Below are 13,421 nucleotides of genomic sequence, written 5' to 3'. Positions count from 1 at the left end.
TCACATCACATTGTCAGAAGGCCATGCAGAATTATGAAAAACTACATCTTCTTAGTGAACCTTTTTATTCTTTATGATGGCTAGCACTGTTCTACAAAAAAAGTAGTAACTCCAGTTAGTCCAATTTGGAGTGAATAAAACCACAAAAATAATTTGGAGTGAATAAAATGACAAAATAATGCTTGGTGGATTTGTGCATATTTTTCTGGTGTTTCCATCTCTCCAATATGTCATTTATTATTGACTTTAAAAATATTTTTTTCTTAGATACTTAGAATGCTTGTAGTACTAACAATGACAATGTTAGAAGAATGAGGTTTGGTTTTTTTTTTTTTTTTTTTTTTTTTTTTTTTTTTTTAATAATTAAGCATTTGACTATAAAATCCCACTGTGGAAGACTATACTTTTACACTGAATTTCTTAAAACCCAAAAGTAGATGTTTGCTTACCTTTTGCACATGAGAGAAAAAGAAATTTTCATACTGAGTTTAAGATATTTTGCTACATATCACTTTTATTTATAATGCTTAAATGAGCATGACAGGGAAAAAAGACCAGGAACCTACATGAACAATTGTATTTTAAGAGTTTCCTCTTCTGTCAGTAGCTTTGATTACTTGTTAGAGTGACCACCACGGATTTCCTGTGAATAAAACTGATGAGGACTGATTGACACTGACTGCTTCCAAATTAACATTTCCATGGCAGCCAACATCAATTACCATCAATGACAGGATGCTCATCTAGGAGAATTTGAACAGCATTGCAATATAAACCAAATCATTTTGGTTACAACAAACGCAAAAGAAGCATTAAGAAATAGAGAGGGAAAATAAAGGAAAAATAATTCAATGTAACAGTCACTACAAGCTGTATATTTGCTACTATAAACAAGAATGAGTATCATTAGGAAGTAACAAAACTAGAGATTTTGTTCTTTTTATTTTCACCAATATCCACTGTAAATGTAATTCTTTATGCTGTAAAAAATGTCTTCCAGAAATATTTACACAAGGAGTAATTTTTTTTCAAAGGCAATGTGTTCAGGTTCTTTTCTTGTTATCAGTCTCTTACATTTTGAATTTCTGATAGGTCTAGGAGATTCAGGAAACTTGAGTAGACTCAATATCTTCATTTTCTTTGAAACATATGTATCTGATGAGAATCTTGTTAAGATGTTTGGGGTTTTTTCTCTGCTCTTCTAATTTATTACTTTTCTAACCTGCTACTATTCTATAAACTTTCAGTTAAGATTTGGATACATCACCTGAAATTAGGTTAAGACCTGAGCTATAATTTTCCTTTGAAAACAAAGGACTGCAGGGCCTTCAGGTTGAAAAAGTGATGCAGAAAACTCTACCAGATTTCCATTCAGATATGACTCTAGGATACCAAAAGGTAGACATTACTAATTTTTGAGACAGCCAAAATAGGGAAGTTCAAACTCATAACCAGTGCAAGGTAAAATGGTTTCATGTTCACATGAAAAGGTTAGGGAAGGATAAAGTAGGCAAAAATATTTAATTTCTTTTCAGTTATATTTTCAAAATATTTTCCTTCACTTTTTGTAAACTTTCTTTTGAAACATAGCTGAATGTACAGTACCTGTTTAAAAGAAACCTGCCTACAGTATTCAAAGTCAATATGAAAGGATTACTAGTTACAGTTCAGTATAACTAAATAAGAGTGGAAGTTTGGACTTGACTACAGAGAATTTTAACAGAAAGGCAGAATTTTCCTAGGCTCAAGAAAGCTCATGTGTCTGCAATGTCACTGACCCCAAAAAATTAATATTTTTGTTTGAACTTCAGCCATGACAATGGTTTTGTGACCTAGCTATGACTTAATGGGTTGTGGTAGTATAAGATGATATAGTTATTAGGATTGCATGTTTTTCAGTTGGCCAGAAATAAACCCAGTTTATCACTTTATTTCCTTAGATGTTGAGTTACCTGAATTATTTTTGATTTGTTAGGCAGACACAGAAGTAAGACCTTGTTCAGTTAATACTGAAACATTAGTCTTTATTTGTTGTGTTTTCCAGCCTTTCAGGAAACCCATAAACTAGGTGCTCTCTCCCCTGTTCAGTAGCTATAACCTTAAAGACTGGTATGCAAGGTATAAAACATCTATAAAACTGTGCATAAGTTTCCCTCAACTATGATTACAATTTGAAATATGCCAAAATATAACTGATATTGATAGTTTATATCCTATAGGTTAATGTCAAGCAGTTTAGTGAAGCTACATCATTATTTTGTGTTGAATCTCAGCGTACGTGGGATCTGAAGGGAATACATTCCTCTCAACAGTCTATAAACCCAAGCAGGTTCATAAGCATGCACATGTACATATTTATTTAGTTGCTGGGGAGAATCAGAAGGGGAGATGTTCTCCTTGACAGTATGTATAGTACTAAATTAAAAAGTGCCAGAAGCCTGTACCTCTCCCCAAGGCAGTCAACCAGTTTATACTCTCAGAGTTCAGACTTAGTCTCGTTATACTGGAAATTGTTATTGCTGAATATTGTTATCTTGGAAAAACCCACTTGGAAAAGTATACAGATAAGAAGTAGGGAATGAACTTAATTTTTAAGTTCTATGTAACTCATATAAGTAACACCTTTTCCAGGTTTATTTCTTATATGAATCCTGTGACAATTACTATAAAGGGCATGAAGAGTTTGCATCTTCCTTGAACAACAGAACAGATATCCTGATAAATAGATACTGACTGAATTTCCAGTTTGCCTAAACATGAGGTTGGTTTTTAATGTATTTGTAGTTCAAAATCTATAGATTCCCAAACAATCAAAGCTCTTTATTTTGTTCCCATTTCATATTGTCCCCCATGTTGTGTCTTTATTGAAATAATAGTCTGATAAGGAAAGAGAAGGGAATTAAGTGTGAGAAAGGTGATGTGTCCCTACACACTTCTTACTCAAAGTAAGAGTGATCTTACTGTTAAAAGATTGGCTTCCTATAAATTCATATATAATATTGCTTCAGAATTGATTGCAGCATTGCACAGATTACATCTGACACCTCTGGAAAGCTTGTTTGTGTCCCAGGCATCTCTGTATGTGCCTGCAATATTGACAGTATGAGTTCTGTACTTACATACCTTCTGCAAAATGTGCTGAAGGGCACATCAAAAAGCAGTTTTCTCTGCTGGAAGTGAAGAGGAATTTGCTATAGAGAAGCAATTGCACTGATCAGGCACAACATGCTTAATATTGAAGGAATTTCTCTCTCTGTCTATCCTGCATACATTTTCTTGCAGGGACTCTGACCCTTTTTTAACATCTTACTTTCTCTGCATTTTTACTGTGTATAAAATGTTATGCATATGTTGACAGCAATTATTTCTTCCTTATTTTTTAATACTGTGTTGCATGCCCGGTTGGTTCAGTTCGGGATTTTAATAAATGTTAGTTAGGTTGGTTCTATGTACCCCTATTTTTCCCTCAAAATGGTTCGCTCCAAGCTGTCTGCTATAGGAGCTTTCACCTGTCAATCTTGTAACCACTGCCCTTCCCCACAGAAAGTTCTGTGTCAATCACCCCACCTCTGCATTCCCATTTGTCCCAGAACCCTGTACACACCCCTGTTATGTTCCCATAGGTTGCCGTGGTCCATGTCACTCCCCTGTCATCCGTCCCCATTGGACGAGGGGGGCTTCTGCCCCTGTCAACCCGCCGCTGTCAACCCGCCCCCTATTTAACCCCATGTTCCCTTTGTCCAAAACGCCATTTTGTCCACGCTGGCTTGGGAACAGCTTCTGCAACCACTGCTGCAGCCACATGGAGAATAAACAGTTCTCAGCACCACAGGCAGATTGTGCCTTTGCTCACTCTTTATCTCGCCTCAGCGTGCTGCTATGGAGGCGGCAGACCCACGCGGAGGCTCAGCCCTAGAGCTTCACACACATGCAGCAGCCCCAGTCTCACCAAAAAAGCAGCGTGCCAGCCGGGCACCCCCAGCTGCCCGGGACCAGGGCAAAGAAAAAACAGTGCCGCAATACTGTATGTCAAGACCAAATTCCTGAAGGTCCCCTGGTTTTACCTGTGAAGCTTCAATTTCTTTCTACATATTTGTCCTTTCATGAATATCTATTATTTGCAATATGTGGGATTAGGGTTTGGAGGGGCAGGGGGATGCTGGTCATTGTTGTTTTGTGGGCTTTTTTGTTTATTTGGGAGTTTTGTTGTTGTTGTTTGGGATTTTTTTGGTGTTTTTTATTTGTTTGGTTTTTTCCAGATTTTAAAATGTGTCTTTCTTTTAGAACTCAATCAACTGTTAAAATTTGATTTTCAGTTTTCCCTTTCCATCTCCCCCTTATATCCTATAGAAAAATAATGCAGTTGGAACTGATATGTCTCCATTAATATATTTGGTCTATGAGATGTTTCTTCCAATTTTCCGTTTCTTTGTGTTACAAAATATCTTTTTCTTTATGTATTAACATGATTAGTCATATTTCAGTTAAATAATACAATACTAGAATCCTTAACATGGACATATAAACACTTATGCTGTAAAAAATGAAGAATGCTAATTTACTCAATTTTTTTATATTATTAAATATTAGTTTAAAGTTTTAAGGATTTTTTGATGTTTATAGTTTTATTTTCCATAGGACTACATCTGCTGATTGATGGAAGCAATAGTGAAGACAATATGTGGATATCTACAGATCAGAGGATTCATAATTCATAGTATTAAAAATGTAAATTAGGCAGAATTCACAGTATGTGTGTTAGATGAGACAAAAAACTAGCTTACTAGCAAATACCCACTAACCTTGTTATAATGAGAAGATGTCCTACTCTGTGTGACTCTGAGAAATCATTTGCTGGGCTTAGTTATGCCTGGATTCATTTTGGAAAAGATTTGCTTAGTAAAATTTAGAAGTGATTTGGAGTTTATAGAATTATTAAAAATAAACAAAATTGCAAATTAATAAAAAAAATCTACCAGACTAATATTTCAGAACAAACTAAATAATTTTGATCTGTTTCTGATTTAGATCAGAAAAATATAAGTGACTTACTAAAGAATAAGGAATTTTTACTACCCAAGAAAGATAACACACAGACACACACTGATTTGTCTTGACTTTTACCTAATAGGATGAAAGTCACATCTGTCCTTGAAGCTTTGTCACTGCTTTAGAGCAGAAGGAAATTCCTCATAATCAGCATGCTCTCAGAGGTCTATGCTAACAGTCTTGTAGTGGCTTCCAAACCAAAGCTTTGGTCTTATTCCCAGGCAAAAGGTGTGCTTAGTACCAAATATCTGCATGAAATCTAAAGTGTATTATATTCATGAAGTCAAATTGAATAAGGTGATATTCTCTGTTGACCTTGATGTCCATGAGTGTATCACTGATAAAAAAGTGTATAAGAAATGAATAAATAGCCTGTTTCAAGCGTCAAAGACAGTTAAGAGAGACTACCTTAGATCTCTATTACTAAAGCTAGTCTTGTGAAAAATTTTCTCTGTACATAACCACTTTGATTTTCCAAAATGGAGTCAAGAGACAAACCCACTCTTTAAGACAGTGGGCAACTGGAGTCCACTGTTTAGATGTGCTTTTTGGATATAGGTCAAAATCTGGGAATTGATAACATACTGCTGGATTGGATAGTCAAAGTCAGTTGGATGTTAACACAAATGAGGTTAGCTAGGCAAAGTATAATTTACTTAAACAACAATCCATTGCCTATGAATGTTAACTCTAGAGACAGAATTTAGTTGTTTAAAGTCTGATTGGAAAAGCTGCACAGGATTGTAGTAGGATAATATAACCCATTAACATATCTGTCCAGATGGCTGAACTTTTGTTTCAGTACTGTGAACTGTGAAACTCAAGTTCAGTAGCAGACATAGATAGCAGTACATTTGAACTCACAAGAGAGCATAAGTCTTGAGGCAAGAGCTTTCAGTTTTCATCTCCTATGTACATTTCCAACTTGACATACGGCATGCAATTTGGGCCTAACATTTTTGGCGTGTCAGTCCAGTGAAGAGCTAAGAGAGAACTGGGAAATAATTTTGCAAAGAGATCTTGACTCAAATTCCTATTAACAGCAAATCAGAGAAATAGGGGGGTTGTGACGGAAAGAAATTATAATATTCTTCCATGTGAGCATTTTCCAACTCACAGTAAGCAATCATTGAAGCCTACTGCGTTCACTATTATGAAAACCATTTATGCATAGTTAGAACTCCTATGTAAAATTGACCAAATAATGAAACTAAAGCTGTTCTGAGTAACTCTTTTCTTTACTCTAAAAAAAGCAGTTAATTGCTTCCGAATATATTAGAGTTTAATGGTATTGTACAGATGTGGATAATCACTGCTTTTCCCTGTTTGAATAGCAGCCATCTGTTTGTCTTTGAATGATTGCAGCATTTAATAAATACACTTCTGTCTGTATCTGAGAAGTATTCACTCTTTCCCTGCCAGTGGAAGCAGGATGACAAGACACAAAATGATCTTAATCTATTAATATCAACTAATGCATATAACTATTGTAACTGGCTGTCCTGATTTTGATAAGATAGGTTTAATTTTCTTCATAGTAGCTTATACAGGTCTATTTTACATTTGTGCTGAAAAGAGTGTTGATGATACCCTGATGTTTTGGCTGTTGCTGAGCAGTAGCTGCATAACATCAAGGCTTTTTCTGCTTCTTTTCCCACCTTCTCACTATCGAGTAGGATAAGGCTGGATAAGAAGTTAGGCAGGGGACAGAATTGGGAATGCTGACCCCAGCTGACCAAAGGGATATTCCACACACATGGCATTGTACTCAACAGTAAAAGCTAGGAGAAAAAGGAGGAAAGGGTTAACATCAGCAGTTATGGCCTTTATCTTCCCAAGCAGCTGATATAGAAGATGAAACCCTCCTTTCCTGGAGATAACTTTACACCTGACTGCTGAGAGCAGTGGTTAATTAATTCCTTTTTTTGCATTGCTGGTATGAGCAACTTTGTCTTTTCTATTAAGCCAATGCTATCTCAACCCATGTTTTTGCACTTCTACCCTTATAAATCTTTTCCCCATCCTTCTGTAAGGGAATGAGTGAATGGCTATGTGTTGTTTACCTGTCTATGAGGTTAGACTATGACAACACTGACTTAGACCAATACAATATTCTTTGAAAGAGCTCCTATGATTCAGTAAACTCAACTGTGCTAAGTAGATGTCAATCAAGTATTGCATTTATAGAAATTGCAGTTGAGATTCTTTCTCTTTTCATCAATATAAGATAACTTCCTAAGAACTGCTTAGGGAATTGTTGCATTATCTATGTTCTTATTATTTAGCTGAAGAAAAAAAGAGAGAAAAAAGGAAACTCAGTAATTTTACTCTTAAATGTACAGGGGCCTCAGAAGCCAGAATGCTACAGTAGCTATGTTATTGTTGTTACAAGAAAAGAGTTTTTCTTTTAATGTTGAGTACCACTTCAGAAATAAGTGAACTATAGCCATGGAGAATATGCATGATTTTAAATTAATTAAACAACAGTTTTTTAATCTTTAGATATGTTTTATCCTGAAAGCTGAGTATATAAGTATGAACTCTTTATGCTATCTCTAAATTTCCAAATACAGGCATTGACAAGTATAAATCATATAAGTTATCAAACAACTACTTTTAAAATTTTGATAGTCATTAGGGGAATAATGGAAGATTCCATTTAGAACACTCTGCAATAAACATCTCTAATTTTTTGCACTTCATTAACAGCTACAGCCAAATACAGAAATTTCATATATCACTTTTGAAGTAATATGCATAAGCTGGAGAGTATCAGGATGTACCTTATAATGTATGATGGACAGTGAATAATTTTATGGTTGATGCTTTCAAAAGTTGCATTTAATTTTGGACTCATTCAGTGTTATTAAGAACTACTGAATCAAACTCTTCTGAGAATCCTGTTGTGCTTTATGATGTGAAAATCATGAAAATGGTAATTTCTCTTGCTATGAAGAAGTCAAACTTTTGAGGCCAGTCCTTTTTGAAATGGATTTACCTGTCAAGGAGACCATATGAAAAAGAAAGTAACAACTAATGTTAAATAAGACAGAGTTGCACAGATGGTTATATTTGCAAAGCTTATCAGTGGAAGCCTTTTGAGACTATTTCAGTCCCAGCCTTCCCCAGAGGTTTTGGGACTCAAGGACAAAGTAGAGTCAGCACAGCCAGGGGTGGACCCCATCCAGCCAGTGGTGGTGGGAAGAGATTCCCAGGCAGAGCTGCAGGATGGTCACAGCTGAGGTCCACCCCTAGCCCTTGAACTCTGCCTTCAGCTGAGTGCAGCCCTGGCTGCCTGGCCCTACTGAGCCAGACCCCATCACTGGGCTGACCCCCTTGGACCGGCCTGCACAGCCCTGTCCCTGTGGCACTCCGTGTATGTCCTAGGGCTGTGTCTGACCCTGTTCACCTCACCTGGCCTGATGCTGATGCCATAGCTCCCAGCACCTCTGCTATTCCTGAAAATCGGCAAATTGAAAATTTATACTCATCTGTCTTCCACATGCACAAAACAACATTCACAAATGTTCGCAGTTTTTCAAAGACTGTACTTCACACATGTCTAGACCTTTCAGATGAGATAACTGGTCCTGGTTTTAAATTTTTCTCATATTTGATCACAAAATTAATATAATTTTAACCAGAATATCTTCAAAAGTGATAAAAATGCCATACTATTTGGCCTTGTTCCATGAGCCCTAGTACCACATATATCTTGCTTAACTTGAGGCACTTCACTAATAGATATTCATAAAAGTTTCCAGTGGAGGAATGTAGGTTCTTTCAGGGAAAGATTCGGCTGTTCTGGAGATGGTAATTCCTATCGTGAGGTGGCTATTTTGCTATATGAACTGTCTGTTCTAAATAAGACAATGTCTTAAATTAGCCATCTAAGAACCTAGAGATATCTCTTGGTCTTTCCTTTGAGGACAAGATAAGTGTTATGAGAATTTGCAAGTGATTGTGAGTTAAAAGAATTCAAAATTTAAATCTATTTTGAAATATAGCTGCATTATCAATCTCCCACTTTTTTCAAAAGAAGATAATAATCTTTTATTTGAAAGAACACATTCCTCAAATTTTATGTATATATTAAGATCTTATACCCAAGCTACATATGAACAACCATGATTTTTTTAATGAGGGTATTAATTAATAACATACTGAATAATAATAATTGTATTTTTTAATAAAATAACAAAACAAACACAAACAAACAAAAAATCTGCTGACAGCTGTACAAGACAATCCAGATTAAATTTGAATGCATGAATACCTCATTTAAGGAGGAAAAATCTTGAAAATTGAAAAGGATCAAGTAATTAATTCTTTAAAAATTCTGGGTTCATTGTGACCTAAGCACCTTCACATGTGCTCTGTGATGAACACATCACTAAATATAATTTCTGATATAACGTGAAACAGATTGTTGTTCAAACACTTATTCCTTGCAACTTTAAAAGAAAGGGGTTTTGAAATAATTGTGAGAGCACCTTCATTCTTTAACAAATTTATGCTTTTAAAAAGTAGGCATCTAACTGAAAGTTCAGAGTCTTATTTTGTTGGTTATGCAATAACTGCAACTATTCTGGGTTTCTTTTTATTATTTAAATTACTGATGGTTTTCTCAAATCAATTTTGTATCAACAAACTTTAGATTTGGGAATAATTTCATTTAATAGCTAGGCATTCTGAGGAGTAGAAGTTCTCCTCAAGTTTCCTAAATGTAAGAAAAGCCTCATGAAAAATCTATTTATTGATAAAATACACAAGCCACCACATGATTGGCCTGTCGTGCATATTGCCTGCTGTACCATATCCTGCTGGCTGTTAGTCTTGTTTCTAAAGAAATAATTTACTGGGGGTTTTATTTTTCATTTTGTATTTTGCTCTTTGGTTGGGCATATTTGTGTGGGGTTTTATTTTTTTGTAAACAGATCAAACACCAAGGTCATGACTTTACTTTGTCTGCCTTTTTTTAATTTAGACATATAAAATAGAACCATTAAGTAAATTGAAGGACAGAAAAAATTTCACATTAGAGCTAGCTGGATATTGGCTGTGAATGTGAGGGTTACCTTAATTGGGTGGTGAGGGAGTAGCTTTTGATAATTACTTTGGTTGGTATTGATTTATTCCGCATAAGTATACAAAGTTTTTCCCCTTTGTCTAATAAGTACGAAGCCTAAAAGGAATGAAGAATCATATATTTTATTTTCAGTCATCAGGTACAGGTTTAATGTGTGCTGTGTGGGAATCTACACAGCTCCTTCAGGTAATGATATGGGTAGCAATAGCTGTACATATAAATGGGAGTGCAAAGACTAACACACACACAGATACACAGAGAAAAATAAATAAAATAAAGAAAAAGAGAAAGCTTTCTCATGCTAATAGGATGTTTGTGTTCTGGTTCCTCTTAGAAGCCTTACCTTTTCTGAGGCTCTCAGCAGTGACTTCCAGCAGGGTTCTCATTAATATAAATTCCTATGTGCTTGCAGAGCTTTAAATTACACTTGTTAATGCACACGTTGCTCTGCATGTGAATTTTGTGGGATCAAACCCAAGGAGCAATTATGATGATAGATGTAAATACTAGAATGTGTGGAGGCCATTAATTAACTGTGTGAATGTTTTACTACAAATGCCTCTTATCACATGGATTTTTATGTTTTTCTCTCTCATAGATTCTGAACTAGCAGTCTGCTATTTATGAAGTTTGAAAGACAGGCAAAAAATCTAAAAGAAATTAACTCTTTGTATATTTAGTGAAAATATGAATCCAGACAGAGAAGGTAAATGTCCGTAACAGTCTCACTGAGAGAAAGTATTTTAGATTTCACTTTGCAGGGCAACACACACATACAAGATCATAACTAAATAAAAAGACTTCATCTTAGCTTGCTCTATGATAAAATTCTCAGTAATTAATTCAGAATAACAAGGAAAAAAGCTTCCCTTAATTTGATTGTTTTCAGGATAAATGTTAACACCAGTGTGTATGATGTAGGTGTAGAGTCTGAAGATATATATGTAAAGTTGACAGAAAAATAAATTAATCCTACAGATCATGATCTGTCATGTTGGTCTTTGAAAAGAATTGCTACTTTTTTATAAGTTTGATTTGAATTCTGGTTATCCTTCTGAGCCAGAATTATGTTCAGCATCAAGACTTCATTTTCTTTCAATATAAACATACAGAGCAGCCATGCATTACATTTATAGGGTCCAATATGTCAAGGTGCCTTAAGCACATATGGTGTTTAAGCATATCAAGTGTCCTTTATACAGCTGTACTTTTAGATCATGGAGCATCTCAGGAGATGGAATCAACTAAATGCATAAGGAAGACAGTTATTCTAGCTTTAAACAGAAAATAACATAGCATAGTGAGCCTATATAGCTGCAACATATAGCTATTTTACTTGAGGGCAAGGCAAAATTTGTTCTTTAACTTCTCCAACACAGGATGGCCCTGCTAGGAAGTCTTTTTTTCATATTGAAATATTATATTTTTTGATGGCTGCAATCACTCAAGCCATGTTTTCTCTTACACTTTTCAGTCACACTCTGTGAGAAAGACTGGATGTATCCTTAAAAAGACATAGCTTATGGATGTTTAATGAGGTATACCCCTTACATTCTACAGGGAAAAAAAAAAACCTGAAACAAAACAACCCAGTATTCAAATTGTACTTGTTAGAATTATAATCTAATTGGTTTCACTTCTTTGATTACCTTTCTATAGTATTTGATTAGATTCTAGTTCATGGTTGATATGTTCTCAGGCCATCTGAGATAGGTCAGCCAAAGCTGTCATGTACTAAACTGTGCATAGTATTCTGCTTTGTATAACTTAGTTTCCCACAGATTCATATTCAATAAAGCACATACTATAGACATTTCCAAAAGAATTACTGTGACAAGATAGCGCTACTTGTTGACAGGTTAAAAGTGAGACATAGATATTGTCAAAATAACAAGTAACCCTATCCTACACACTTTAGTTTCTTTCACTTTTCTGCAGAATTTTATTAGAATCCTAGCACTTCGTTTTTCTGTTTTGTTTTTTTTTTCCCTTGTACCTTGCTCAATCAACTAGGATACTCTTTTCTTAGTTATTGATTCTGACTGGGCAGGTTTTTTCAAGATACACTACAGTTGTCTAAGTCTTCTGTTTCAGAAAGTTTGTGCCCCAAATATCTTTACTAGTTAAACAGACTTAAGTGGTAAAAGGTATTCTAATAATGGAGTTGCACTGTATCTAGATTCACTTACATCTGAGCCTTTATCAGCAGTGAAGATTTAGCTGTTAGATACAGAAGGCAGAATTGATTATAACGTAAGAGATGATTTCAAAAATGGTTCTACTGAAAGATTTCTAAAATTTCCATATGCATTTCCTGGCTATTAGGATGACTAAGCATTAGTAGCTCAGACATAGTCTATTTTGAAGATGCCTAGACTCAGATTAAGTGATGTTCATTTTCAATATTGGTTTAATGACTGTATGGTAATTCACCCATTGCTTAATTTTCAGTATTAATTAATTAACTAACTAAATTATTTAATTATTTTAATTACTTTAATTTTGCCAGTGTTCACACAAACTGTCAAATGCCTGCCCAGGCAAGTGAGCATAGGGTTAACAGAATGATATTTGCCTTATGAATTTAGGTTTTATGATTAAAGCATTTATTTTGGATGTTGGAAGACTTGGCTTCTGGTGTAAAATTTTCAGGAAATAAACCTCTCAGCCTAGAGAGAATAAACTGTCATGGCTCACATTTTGGGAAAGTGCTGTCTTGACTAGGTTATAAGACATTCAGATAAAAAAGAAAGAGATTCACTGCAGCCAAGTATCCAGCTCCAGCTTTTGTCATAATGCTAGTTTAGTGCATTCCCTTTAAAACTTTAAATATCTTGTAAAATCTGTCTACATTATAAATCTTCTTGCCTGAAGTGCTTAGTGTACCCATTCTAACACCAAGCCCAGCCTCCCTACCCATCCCAACAAGTGAAGTACACACTGCAACAGGTGCACACTGTTCCTGCTCTGTAGCCCTTGAGGACTGGTACCCTCACCATCTAAGAGACCTTTCAAAATCACTGTGTTCCTCCTCCCAAGGCTGTGTTGTAGTCAGCCAGGAGCGCGAGAAGCAGAAAACAGAAAGGCAGAGTCTGATTCTCTCAGTTTGAGCAGTCAGGTGAGAAAGAGTGACATCTGTGATGAGAGGTAGGAATCCCATTCGTGCAATTAGTTTAGTTTCATTTTATTCCTTTTTTTTATTTTCATACACTACTGCTGCAAAATTTTATGGTAGGGACTGTGTCTGGACTTCTTCTAAGTTCAATTTCAGTAGAAGTTCTTG

The sequence above is a fragment of the Anomalospiza imberbis genome, chromosome 2, assembly GCF_031753505.1.
Source record: "Anomalospiza imberbis isolate Cuckoo-Finch-1a 21T00152 chromosome 2, ASM3175350v1, whole genome shotgun sequence".
NCBI lineage: Eukaryota > Metazoa > Chordata > Aves > Passeriformes > Viduidae > Anomalospiza > Anomalospiza imberbis.
The sequence above is the reverse complement of the archived record's forward strand: the minus strand, read 5'-3'. Positions refer to the sequence as shown.